This window comes from Triturus cristatus, chromosome 8 (assembly GCF_964204655.1).
Source record: "Triturus cristatus chromosome 8, aTriCri1.1, whole genome shotgun sequence".
Classification (NCBI taxonomy): domain Eukaryota; kingdom Metazoa; phylum Chordata; class Amphibia; order Caudata; family Salamandridae; genus Triturus; species Triturus cristatus.
Window position 1 is genome coordinate 1,665,600,907 of NC_140591.1, and position 13,377 is coordinate 1,665,614,283.

At 41.5% G+C, this 13,377-nt stretch overlaps 1 pseudogene; it reads left to right on the plus strand.

Moving 5' to 3' along the window:
- The first annotated feature begins 832 nt into the window (after nucleotides 1–832).
- Nucleotides 833–2,176, plus strand: LOC146808523 (splicing factor U2AF 65 kDa subunit pseudogene; annotated as a pseudogene).
- The last annotated feature ends 11,201 nt before the right edge of the window (nucleotides 2,177–13,377 follow it).

The following is a 13,377-nucleotide window of genomic DNA, read 5'->3' on the forward strand; positions in this document are numbered from 1 at the left end:
TGGCAAGACTTGATCTCACTGTTACTGGGGCCTTGGTGTTGTTTTTCACTAGAAAACAATACATTTGTTTCCTGTTATTTGGGTCCAATCAACAAGTTGCACCTGCCCATTCTGGAAGTTCATAGAGAGTGTACAAACAAGTGGTTTTCCCCAACCTTCCAGACAGCCATGTGCCTCACGTGATCTAGCTACATCCATTGAGCCTTCGAGAGAGAATATAGACCCCACGCAAACCCAAATCGTTACTTTCTTTTTCTCCCTGCAGAACAAGCTTCACCCTCCCCACTCACCTGAATCCTACAGGATCTTGCCAGAACCCAGAAGCATTCCAATCTCCTACAAGTACATCTAAACTAGTGCCTCCCGTTGCACCAGCTCCCTCAACTTCTTCCTCCTGTACAGCTACTCCGGACCCCCCCGCATCTCCCTATTTCAAGGCTTCGAGATCTTCAAACTTCAGACAAGTTCAAGAACTAGGCTAAGTACTCAATATCAGGTTGCCGCTCACTAAACCTCCTACAGTAGTAAAACAGGTACAAGTATCCCTGCCTTCAAAGACTATAGACTTTTCCTCCATTTCCTCTGTGTGATTTACTCCAGCGCTTCTTGTGTGTTTATCCATCGGACCTTTCCTGCAACTTTAATGCTAGAACTATCACCACACAAGGATTAACGTCTTTAGTGCTGCATATCGATGTTGAACATTGTTGCCAAGAGAAATCACTTCAGAGTCTTTGATATATGCATCAACCTTGTACCCCATCCTTGGCTACGGTGGGAGGGATCCAAAGAAGCCCCCGGTAGCGTGGCTACCAACATCACCCTGGCCAACATGTCCGAATTCAACTAGTTTGAGTGGCAACTGAATGAAAACAAACAAGAACGTGACAAGGAGAACCATCACAAGAAACAACCTCACAGTCGCTCTAGGAGCTGCGATCGAAAGCGTCGTAGCTGCAGTAGGGATAGGCATGGCAGGGACCAGTGTAGTGGCTCCTGGGACCATATACATTACAGCAGGTCCCCCAGGCCTGAGAAGAAAAAGAAGATCTGCAAATACTGGGATGTCCCACCTCCCGGTTTTGAACACATCACATCAGTGTAGTATAAAGCCATGCAAACGGCGGGTCAGATTCCAGCAACAGCTCTCCTTCTGACCACAACCCCAGATGGACTGGCCGTCACCCCTACTCCTGTGCCCATCGCCAGCAGCCAGATGACCAGACAGGCCCACCGACTCTAAGTTGGAAATATCCCCTTCAGAATCACTGTGGAAGCCATGATGAGTTTATTTAACGCCCATATGCGCCTTGAAGGTTTGACCCAGGCTGTAGGAAATCCTGTGCTGGCAAAAACTTTGCCTTCCTGGAGTTCCGCTCGGTGGATGAGAGGCCATGGCTTTTGATGGCATAATTTTCCAGGGGCAGTCTTTAAAGATCCGTCGACCAAATGATTATCAGCCACTCTCTGGCATGTCTGAGAACCATTCAGTATACGTACCAGGTGTGGTATCTACCGTCGTTCTTGACTTTGCACACAAGCTGTTTATTGGAGGTTTATGCAACTACCTGAATGATGACCAGGTCAAGGAGCTTCTCACTTCTGTTGGGCCTCTGAAAGCGTTTAACTTGGTGAAAGACAGTGCTATTGGTTTGTCAAAGGAATATGCCTTCTGTGAGTACGTAGATATTAACATCTCAGATCAGGCGATAGCTGGACTAAACGGCATGCAGCTGGGTGACAAGAAGCTTGTGGTTCAAAGAGCAAGTGTTGGCATTAAAAATGCTACCCTAAGTATGATAAACCAAACACCAGTGACTCTGCCGGTGCCAGGCTTGATGAGCTTACAGGTGCAAATGGGTGGTCACCCTACTGAGGTACTATGCCTCATGAACATGGTGCTACCTGAAGGACTGTTAGACAATGAGGAGTATGAAGAGATAGCGGAGAATTTAAGAGAAGAATCCAGTAATTAAGCATTGATAAATCCATAGAAATACCTCATACTGTGGATGGAGTTGAGGTACCTGGTTGTGGCAAGATATATGTGGAATTCACTTCAGACTTTGATTGCCAGAAAGCCATCCAGGGAGTCACAGGCCGCACATTTGCTAACAGAGTGGTGGTCACCAAATATTGTGACCCAGATGGGTACCACCGCCGTGACTTCTGGTAGAAGCTGGACAATATTACAAATCCCAACAACTTTTTTGGAAAATGGGGGTGCCTTGGGGCAAATTTTGAAGGCGAGGGAAGGAGGAACTTCCAAAGACCGTTTGCTGGTCCTTTTTGCAAAGTGTTAATATTTTATGGCAAAATATTTTTTTTATATCGTTTCCATGAGCGCTGCCCATTATACCCATAATAAAAAAAAATACTCTACTCACATAGCCCTCCGCTGTCAATACTCTGGCAGTGCTCCTTCCTTCCAAAGGACCATGAAATATCTGTGGTGGTTATGCTGTAGTGCAGATGTTGTCTTTTTCCTTAATTTCTGTCTATGACATTTACTCATTGGTGAGACAAATTTGCTTTTTACATTTTTTTTTATTTTGTACCCCACCCTGTTTTCCATGTGTATCCTTTGGAGTGCAAGTAACTCCAACCTTTGCTCCGATGGTATCCTTGGGAGTGCAAGTAACTCCAAGGTATGTTCCATGTGTATCCCTGGGAGTGCCAATACCTCCAATCTGTATTTCAAGTTTATTCCAAGGAGTTCCTCACTCCAACTGTGATTTTGGTTATTCTCATGCTGAGCAGCTGATGAATCCTATAATTTGTGTCATTGAAGTTAATGCATGATGATTGTATGTCGAGGCTTTTTAGATGGTAATAGCCTCCTCTTGTAATTTCCAGTGCATTGAGTCATCGCAAAAACAGAGGTTCTGGTCCCAGGCACGTCTACCTCACAAACGAAGAAGGTCTCAGAAGTGACAGATCCGTTTAGACAGTGTCCCACAGCCACAGTGCAGATCCAATTCTGCAAGTCTCTATTTTCTTATTTTATCCCAATCCTCATTCCCCGCAAGGGCCCTGCTTTGTTTAAGGCGTTTCCATTCCTTGAACGGGCTAGACCCTGAGAGGGATAGGAGGTCCAGCATCGGCTCCAATGTTGTCTCTACGTTTGGGACCAGGTGAGTGCTGGAGTCAAGACTGGAATATGCATGTCCCGAGGTTCTATAGTCAGTAGCTCAGTCACTAGACCACACATCTGCCTTAGTATTGCTACTGCATATATTTGGGGATTTGCATGTCCCGAGGTTCTATAGTCAGTAGCTCAGTCGCTAGACCACACATCTGCCTTAGTAATGCTACAGCATATATTTGGGGATTTGCTTGCATTTATGTGAATCTACAAATGTATTCAATACATGTTAGGGTTTCTTTCAGTGTGAATAGCATCTAAATGCTCCAGAGCTGCATATAATTAGAATTTGAATACCCCCCCCCCACCCATATATGCACTTTTTACCAGGCTGGAGTTCAAATAGTTGATGTAGCGACCTCCCCTCCCCAATATATGCTCTTTCTCCAATATTTGTGGGAGTGGAGTTAGAATAGAAAATCCCTTCCTCCACCACATTCACTTTCCAAAATGTTTAATGCTGCTAGAATAGTTAATCTGACCCCTTTCCCTAAATATATGCACTTTCTCTTATATTTGAGGGACTGAAGTTAAAATAGTAAATTCTCCCTCACCCAAATCCAAATATATGCACTTTCCAAAATGTTTGTGGGATGGAGTTAAAATGTAATATAATCAATGTGTGTGGGGTTGGGTCAACTTCAGGAATACAATTTAAAAGTATATTATTTAAACATTTTAAGAAAATTCATATTATATTTGTGTTCCATATTTTGTACATGTTTGTGTCTTTGTAAGATTCAAGGTAGTATGTTAAATTCAGATACTTACTTTTTTTTAAAGGTTTTGCTTTCTAAAACGTTATTTTTAAATATTTAATACTTTATGTTTGCAAAGGTTTTTAAAATGATTCTTTGTTTCATTTAGTTATGCATTTAATATGAAATATATATTTTTCAAATTTTGAAAATTGATTTTTTAAATTATTAGCACAATCAAATGTAAAAAGTAATTAAAGAAGGTATTGCAATTACAAGTATACAATGTAGATTTGTTTTAAATGTATGTATGTTTTCTATAACAATATTTTAAAGTATAAGACACATATTATAGTTTATAGAGATTGATTGTTTAATTTGAAAATGCACTTTTATTAAGTTGACAAAATATGTTTTTACGTAATGCTAAATTACAGCATGATAACTTTTATCAATGAAAAAAAGTCTGTATTATTTTTTTCATTATTGTTGTTTTAATGTATTTATAAAAATTATATTATGATTACATACTTTCTTTTATAACACTACTAAATTTTGTACTGTACATTATAACAGACAATATTTTTGTATATTTATATTTGAGCTAGATTTGTTATTTTAATTGAAAGCATGTTGAATCAATCTTTTTGTTATCAATATTTAGAGCACTATATTTTAGTGCCTCAATGTTTGTTTTGCTCCTGGTGAGTTACCTCAGCGCATCTAATGGCCGTACTCACCTTCTGAGCAGGTAGTGGGTATCCCTGCTGCACCTCCATTAGCATACACCTCTCCCAAAGATGTCATTTTTTCCGCCTACTCTTGGATGACCTACTGTTCACCATCCAGCTTGCCCACTTAAAATGTGAGGGAGCATTGAGTTGAATTAAAGTTACCCCTCTTCAATGACTATTATCATTTACATGATCACTTTACCACCAAAATTGAAACAATGGTGATCCATCAGAAATTTCACTTATTTTAGAGTTCAACTAGTTTACTTGATGTTCCCAATAGTCTACATCTGAGTCTTTTTCCATCATACTTCCATCCCCTCTTGACCTATTCTACTGAATATGCTCTTTTTGCACCTTTCTCATAGTTAGGTTTTGATGCTTTTTCTACATTTTTATGCATCCCTCTGGGCAGTCTGTTTTTATCTCTATGACCATGTGCTACCAAAGATGCAGTAAATGTTGACTTGGAGAATATTATTTTCCAGTCTTACGTAATCCTACACTTTTGCTGATAGTCTTGATATCCAAATGTCTTAAAAAGGTTTTGGTGTCTTTGGAGTGGACATTCTTGAAGTAGAGCTAGGTCTATGATTAATGAGGCCCTAGCTGTGTGTCTCTTTCTAATATGGGACCCTCTGAATTGCATTAATATGATACTTACTAGTAACAGATTCCGTGATGCAGACTGTTGTTTCTTGTCCATTCTGCTTTTATGTAGTAGCAAAGAACATATGTTAACATGAAGTACTTTGAGTTATTTAAAAAAAATGGTAACTTCTTTATTTATTAACATTTTCATAGCAATGTGATAAACATTAACCCCTTCAGCGCTGCGCGGATTTCCGCGCAGTGCTGAAGGTTCTGAGCGCGGGCGGGGCCATGACGGAACGGTTCCGTCATAAGCACAGCCCAACCGACGTGCATGACGGAACCGTTCCGTCATAAGCGTCGAAGGGGTTAAATTATCGAAACACAGATAGTCTTACCATATTATAAACACAGGGAAAAAAATACAAGAAAGAGACAAAGAAATCAATACAGAGCATTTCTCGAAGAAACATTGCTGTGGTTCCGCATTTAGTGGCAGTTACCTATCAACGACAACCCAGTTCGTTATTATCACATATTACTCTTACAGTCAATCATTTAGAAATAGGCCAGTGAGTGAGTCCAAGAGTGGATAACCAGAAGTACCATAAAGGTCCCGTCGTACATCATATTTACAGATTTATTGACATACAGCCTGCGTGGATAGGCAAATACCCCTCTGACCAGCTAACTGCCCAAACCGCCAGCACCGATGACGATGTCATTTCGATCCCTATCTCCTGTCCAAGACCAAGTTTAAGGAATATGTAGAAATGAAAGAAGTCTCATAGACAGGGTCTCGTAGTTGTGGTTTATTTCTTAGTTGTATCCTTACAGGTTCTTTAGTAAGTCTTTAAGTAAGCCCCACCAGGAGCAGCCTCCTGGCCACTCAGCCCATCTTCCACAACTGCCACTCTTCAAGTCCCAACATTCCCAACATTCTACATGACATCACATAGCTGGGGAGAACAGCAGGGCAAGGGAAATGCACTACATTAAAAGCAGATCACTACATATCTCCCCCATTTAAATATTAATAAAATGAATTATCACACAATTCTTTTAAATGTAGTAAAAGAAGATAAACATCTAGCAAGAAATATACTGTAAATATAATAATAAGTAAGTATAATCAAATAACAAGAAATATAGAATTCTATTTAAAGGGGGAAACCTCCTCCCTAAACAAATGGCAGGACCAGGGAATATTACATGCCCTCTACTGCATACACACTTCACCAACTGAACAGGGGGAATCCTCCTCCCTACACATATCGACCATTTTTTTTTAACACAATGTAAAGGGGGAAACCTCCTCCCAATACAAATGGCAGGACCAGGGAGTATTACATGCCCTCTACTGCATACACACTTCACCTACTGGACAGAGGAAACCTCCTCCCTATAGTGACTATTGCGCATAACTAAATAAAATAAGAATGTTGTTCATTGCGCACTTCAACCTTATGTAACAACTAGAGGTAACCATCAAACACACAGCAAAATCACAACAAAAAGGGTAACTAGATTGAAACACTAATGCTAGGCACAAATGAAAACTGTAGGGTAGAATCAGTGTAAAGGGTGTGCACAACCCACACTGTAAAATAAAATAGAGTGTGTGAAGACCAGCTCCAACACACAAAGACCCACACAAAACCAATCAAAGCCTAGTACCCTACAGGGGAGCTAATTTACGCATCCAACTCATTCAAATTCTTCAGAATGTGTAATCAAATAGCCCCTCAGTGGCTGCCACATGTTCTTTGTATGTGAGCGAGGAGATGTAGTGTGGTATATACATCACTAGTGGTGTTAAAGTATATTAGGTCACAAATCCAGGCTCATACCATTGGGACCTGTGTTCCTCCCCAGTGCATTAAACCTGTCTTTTGGCAATAAGCAAGGCGATGGGGCGAATCGCCTCACCCCCGCTTGTATATGCTTGAGTTGCCCACCAAGGCCGTCAGCGGTGTGGGTTGTAACGTGTGATCAATCATCAGGGATAAGTGGTTGAAGACCTCCCCCCAGAACGCCAATATAGGTCCACAGTTCCAAGCCAGATGTGAGAAGTCTGGCTGTTCCATGGCACATCTGTGACAGGTGTGTGTTTTGGTTGGATCTATCTTGGCTAATAGGTACGGTGTTGTGTATGCTCCATGTAAATATTTAAAGTCTAGCAGTTTATGCCAGTAATTATTTGAAACGTAGCACGTCTACTCACAGCAATATAACCATGTCTAGTCTGGTATAGAAGATCCATGATCTTTTTCTCAGGCCGACTGCACTTTCGTACTTTCGTACTTTCGAGCCAAATGGTTAAGTCGTGAAACAAGATGGGCCACATCTGTTGCTGTGATTATGAAAGTGAGCGGGGAGAAAGCCGCTGGTTACTAAGAAGTAGCTGAGAGACCCTAAATGATGCTGCTATGCATTCTGTGTAATATGAATTTATATAAATATAAAAAATAGGGAGCGACCCTACTTGCCAAGAGACAGGAAACTACTAGTAAAGATAAAAAGAAAGTTCTCTTGGGTATCTATAAAGAACCTCCACTCAATAAAGTGTGTGTTACAGTGTCATGCCTATGCCTTTCATCATCAATATTTGATCAAACAAAAAAAAACACAATAATACCAGTCAAAACTTACACGGCAATTTGAACCCAACAAGACAATCGCATGTGGCAAAGAGATAAGAAACTTCAAATTATGTAGTGTAATCACATTAAAAAATATCTGCAAGATTAAACAATCTCGATGATAAAATGAATACATTCAAATTAATACAAATTAAAAGAAAAACTTGAGAGAAAGAACACTGCGTGAAATCATTACATTCATCAAAGAACGGTTATTCCAAACAGGAATCAATGAATAAAATCACAACAGTCTATTGTTTCGTAATCAAATTAGACATGAAGAGTTTCCTGGATATAACCAATTTCTGAAAACACAAGCGTCAACGCGTTTCGGTGGTAGAGAATTATTGGGGTTCCACCTTCATCAGGACAAACTATAACACTCTTTTTCTCTATGTGTAGTTTAAAATAAATCTAAAAACAAAATATTAAATTAAAAACAAGCTAAAATACAACTTTATGGAGTTAATAAATGTACACACAATTTAGGTTCGCTATGTCCCCTGTTCTGGATGTAAAATATGCAATGAGGTCCTTATTCACATCTTAATGAAGGAGTATATAAGTGTCACAATCATGTAATAATATGAAAAATCAACAAAAAACTAAAAGAGGGGGTTTAGTCGCCTAACCAAGAAATTGTAGAGTTTATTATCAACATGTCCACATGATTGTATGAAGGGTTCAAACAATCCATTCAAACCGAATCCAGTATTGCAATCAAACCATAAAACTAACTTAGCAGGCTATGGATCTAAGCAGATACATAATACCACCAATCACTCAAGGTGCCTGACCTAAAAACCCAAACGTCTTTCAATCTTGTATAATAATGTATCTTACTCCATTCATTCGTATCAATATGAAAGAGAAAAAAATCATAATGATCTTAAAGATCCACCCCTTAGACCAATCGTGAGTTGTATTAATTCCCTGTTAGAACCACTTAGCAAATACGTGGACAGTTTTTTAACCCCTTCGCTGCGGCAGGAATTCTGCCGCGGCGCTGGGGGGGTTTGGGGGCAGTTGCGGGTCCGCTGTGCTCATGACGGAACCACTCCGTCACGAGTCACGGTTGAGCTGTGCTCATGACGGAGTGGTTCCGTCACGTCTCCGCCCACTGCGCTAATCGCCCGCACAGGCGGGGAATTAGCGCCGCGTGGGCGGAGCGGCCGCCAACTGCCGCAGCATGACGGAACCACTCCGTCATGAGCACAGCGCAACCGTGGCTCATGATGGAGTGGTTCCGTCATGAGCGGGGAAGGGGTTAAAACCATTAGTTCCTGGGCCTCAGGCCAGTGGCTGTGAGAGCTATGACGGGGCGGGATCGGCACCTTAGCCTCCACATGTTGGGCGCCACTAGACAGACAGTGGCGCTCTACTGGAAAAAGGCCGAGACGCCCTCTGTAAACGTTTGGTTTACCCGCTTGTGGCAGGTGGTGGCAATGGAGCTGCTCACAGCCCGTCTTCAATCCCGTGAGACTCAATATGGGAAACTCTGGAAGCCCCTGGTAGACCATCTAGGGCGGTTGGAGCATGCTCGGATGCAACCGCCGCGACTGCGAGCCTTGCGGCTTTTTGAGGACGCTGTCTGCCCGGCGGATCCAGGACGCCTTTGGGGGTTGTCTGAAGACGGAATGGGGGGGCCTGATGCCGCCCCCCCGCCCCCGGGGAGAGGGAGCCCCGAACCTGCATACTCGGGATCTGGTGGCCTCGGCAGATTGGCCTAGTGGTGGCGTTACTGACTTTTTCGCCTTCCGTCCCCCCTCGCCCCCCCCTCCCCTCCGCCTAGCCGGTACCCTCCCTACCCTCCCACTGTTGTCTCACTTTCCCCCCAGTTAGTTGACCGCCTTATGGACACTCCTGGCATCTGGGACTACCTCCAGGGCCCCGTGCATGATCACCCCATTACTGCCGCACCTGAAATGCCTGGGGGATGGCTTTACGAATGACGTGGCTGGCCGGATAGCGGCTCTGCTTACCTGTACCTTTCCGGTCCCTAGGGTTCGATGCTGGGTATTCAGGGATCATCACCCCGGTCTTAGCATACTGGCTGTGTGAGCATGGGTTGCTCGATGCGAGGCGGGAATGGTGGGGCATTCACCCGGGGTTAGACAGTTTAGACACAACCTTGCTTCCATGGCCGGGGCCTCGGCGCATTCAATGCCATTATACATGAAATTTAGCAGCCTAGAGGGATTTCCAGATCTTAACGCTCTGCGGGAACCTACCCGCGCTGTAAGGGTTGCTACGACTGGGGGGCTTTGACTGGCGGGAGCGGGGGTCCCTCTAGAGGATGGAACTGCATGGGTTCTTGTGCTTAAGACATGGCATGTAATCTTGACCTCCCGGGCCTTCGCTCTTGGTTGCTTGAAGACGGTTGCTGCCGGCCCCTGTGGTTGTAGGCGAATAAGCTGTGTATTGAAGCCGGAGTGTTCCATTCCATTTAATAAAATAAAAAGTTGTTTTTAAAAAAAAACCATTAGTTCAAAAACAAAAATCCTACATCAAGGACTCTGCCCATATGATTACCACCATTGAAGGGCATGCATTCAACAATCGGACCCAACTTCTCGTCACTCTTGATATAGAGGCCCTCTACACTAATATACCCCAGGATGCCACCCTTAGAGTCATCAGCGACATCCTGGGGCCGGCTGAATGTAGAGGGGCCCATGCCGATTTTATTTTTTCATGTACCAAGTTGGTATTGAAACAGAATTTGTTTCTGTTTAAGGAGGATCTCTACCTCCAGCGTAAGGGGACCAGCATGGGGGCCACCTGCACCCCAAGTTTGGCTTGCCTTTACGTTGGACAATTTGAGGAGACCCATGTCTTTAATGAATCTGCTCCATTTTACGAGAATGTAGTGAAGTGGAGCAGATTCATTGATGATATACTCTTCATTTGGGAAGGTACTACTGATGAACTAGGTGAATTTTTGGAATGGCTAAATTTGGGGGATGTTAACCTTAGATTTACGTCAGAGTATAGTAATCAGAGTGTTAATTTTTTAGATCTAAAAATTAACGATATTAATGGAAAACTGGAGGTCGAGTTGTTTTCCAAACCCACAGATAAGAGCACTCTGTTACATTACTCGAGCTTTCATCCTAAGGCACAAAAAGACAACATCCCTTTCGGACATCTTTAACTGATTTTTATAAACACTCTGAAGTTTTAAAAACCAAACTTAGGTATAGAGGTTACCCTAGAAAATTAATTTCACATTCATTTAAACGAGCAAGATTCTACAATAGGGACAGCATGTTAAAAGACAGAGAGGTTAGGAAACAAAAAGACGATGAGACACAAAAATTGGTATTTGTGAGTCAATATTCCTGCTTAAGTAATAAAATAAAAAATATCATAAACTCAAGTTGGAGTATTCTGAATGATACTGATTCCATTAAATTATGAAAACCCCTATTTGCCTTTTAGCGTAATAACAATCTTAGGAGAGAATTGGTGCACACATAAAGAGAAGGTCCTACCACGCATCAACGGACGTTGATGGGGACCCAAGCGATTAGGAATTACAAATGCAGTAATTGCAATATGTGTGCACAATGCATAGAGGGCAAAGAGGTGATTTACAACAAATGTACCTTGGTCTCTAAAACCTTAAATAGCTGTAGGAGCAAAAATATAGTATATTTGCTCCTATGTCCCTGCAATTTGGGATATGTCGGTGAGACATCTAGAGAACTTCGTATTAGGTTAGGGGAGCATAAATCAGCAATCAAAAACAGAAAGGAAAATGCACCACTTGTTGGTCATTTTATAAAGGAAGGCCACACGCTCACAGACTTTAGGTGGTTCATTGTTGAAAAAATAGAAGGCAATAGAAGATCAGGAGATTTGACATTAAAACGCAAGAATCGTGAACAATGGTATATCTCGATTCTTGAAACAATCAGAACAGGCTTCAATACTAAGGAGGACTGGATGAGACTAATATGATAATAACTGTTGCTTTGTTAATTTCATTAATCTTTAGGTTTCACATGAGTGGATGTGGGAGGTCAAGGTAGGTTCCCTCTTTGTTTGCATGGTTGGTGTACCGGCAGCCAACTCTGTAACTGTAGTAACCATACCAGGACCTTATCCACTATGCATAAAATCTCCACATTTATATTTAGGTATGGCAAGCAGCTGATTTTTAGATCATTATATTAATAGATTGTTTATATTATTAGTAACTCAGGCTTTTAATATATTTTTCCATGTAGAGTTGCACCTAGAGCGCCATCTCCTACCTTGGACAGAATTACATTGGTGTCATAAGATTTGACATTCGTTTAATATTGTCTCGAGTTGTGTCCTGTTGGCAGGTCCATTTGAACCCCCTTCACTTAAAATATAGTAGTATAAAACTTTGGGCCACCTTGGTTTTAAAACATTTTTTTTTGATAGTTCTGAATTTGTTTGCTGTCTGGCTCCAACTTTTGTAGATGTATTCTATAGGTGGGCCCCACCGATGCTGCTTAGATAGAATGGCCGCTTTAAGAAACATAGGATGTTTAATATTGTCTCGAGTTGTGTCATGTTGGCAGGTCCATTTGAACCGCCTTCACTTAAAATATAGTAGTATAAAACTTTGGGCCACCTTGGTTTTAATTTTCTTTTTGATTGCTCTGATTTTGTTGCTGTCTGGCTCCAACTTTTGTAGATGTATTCTATAGGTGGGCCCCACCGATGCTGTTTAGATAGGAAGGCCGCTTTAAGAAACATAGGAAAGAATAGATGCATAGTGATGATGCGTCGTCACAGGTGAAAACAATTACTGTTCACATTTAGGTATAAAACCGAACGCGCTACCACTACACACTTATCGATACTCGGACCTGAGACGAGATGAACGGGGAGTATCCAGTGGAATGCGCAATGATTTGTTTTATCACCAATTGACTGTAAGCGATTAACGGCGGCTAGCATTTGACGGGAATATCTCGGATGGCTTTTTAGTAGGCATAATGATACGGGTCTACTTTACCTAGGTAATCCATCTTGCTGAACATATAGTTTAAGGAGAATTTGGTCATTCAAGACCGCTAGGGTTTTCTAAATATATTTTTTTATTTAAAAAAACGAATGTGGTACGACGCGATGTCTGACTAAATGAGACACATCACTGTGTGAACCTGTTGGTTTCTTTATAAATAAATGGTGGAACTTAAGGGTGTAAACTATAGTAATGATGTCTACAATTAATGACCTGGATACTTTTCTCCTCGTGTGTATATATATATATATATATCCATCCAAAATGCCACGCAAACAAACCATGACCTTAGTAGGGCAGCCAGTGCAACTGGTGCGAGGCTTCCAGGATAACATACCACCCAATCCTCCTTTCCTTTCAAAGAGGCACACCGGCACTGGCTGGGTTGCAAATAGGTAGTTGGTAAATTCTTTAATTATATATAAATTGGAGATGTATTAGTACTATTATAACATCTATATAGTACATACAGCTACATTAAAACTTAGAAAAGAATACTAGAGATCTGTCCTAAAATATTTTTATTTATAAAAAATAGGAAGATAAATTCATGTCATATAAA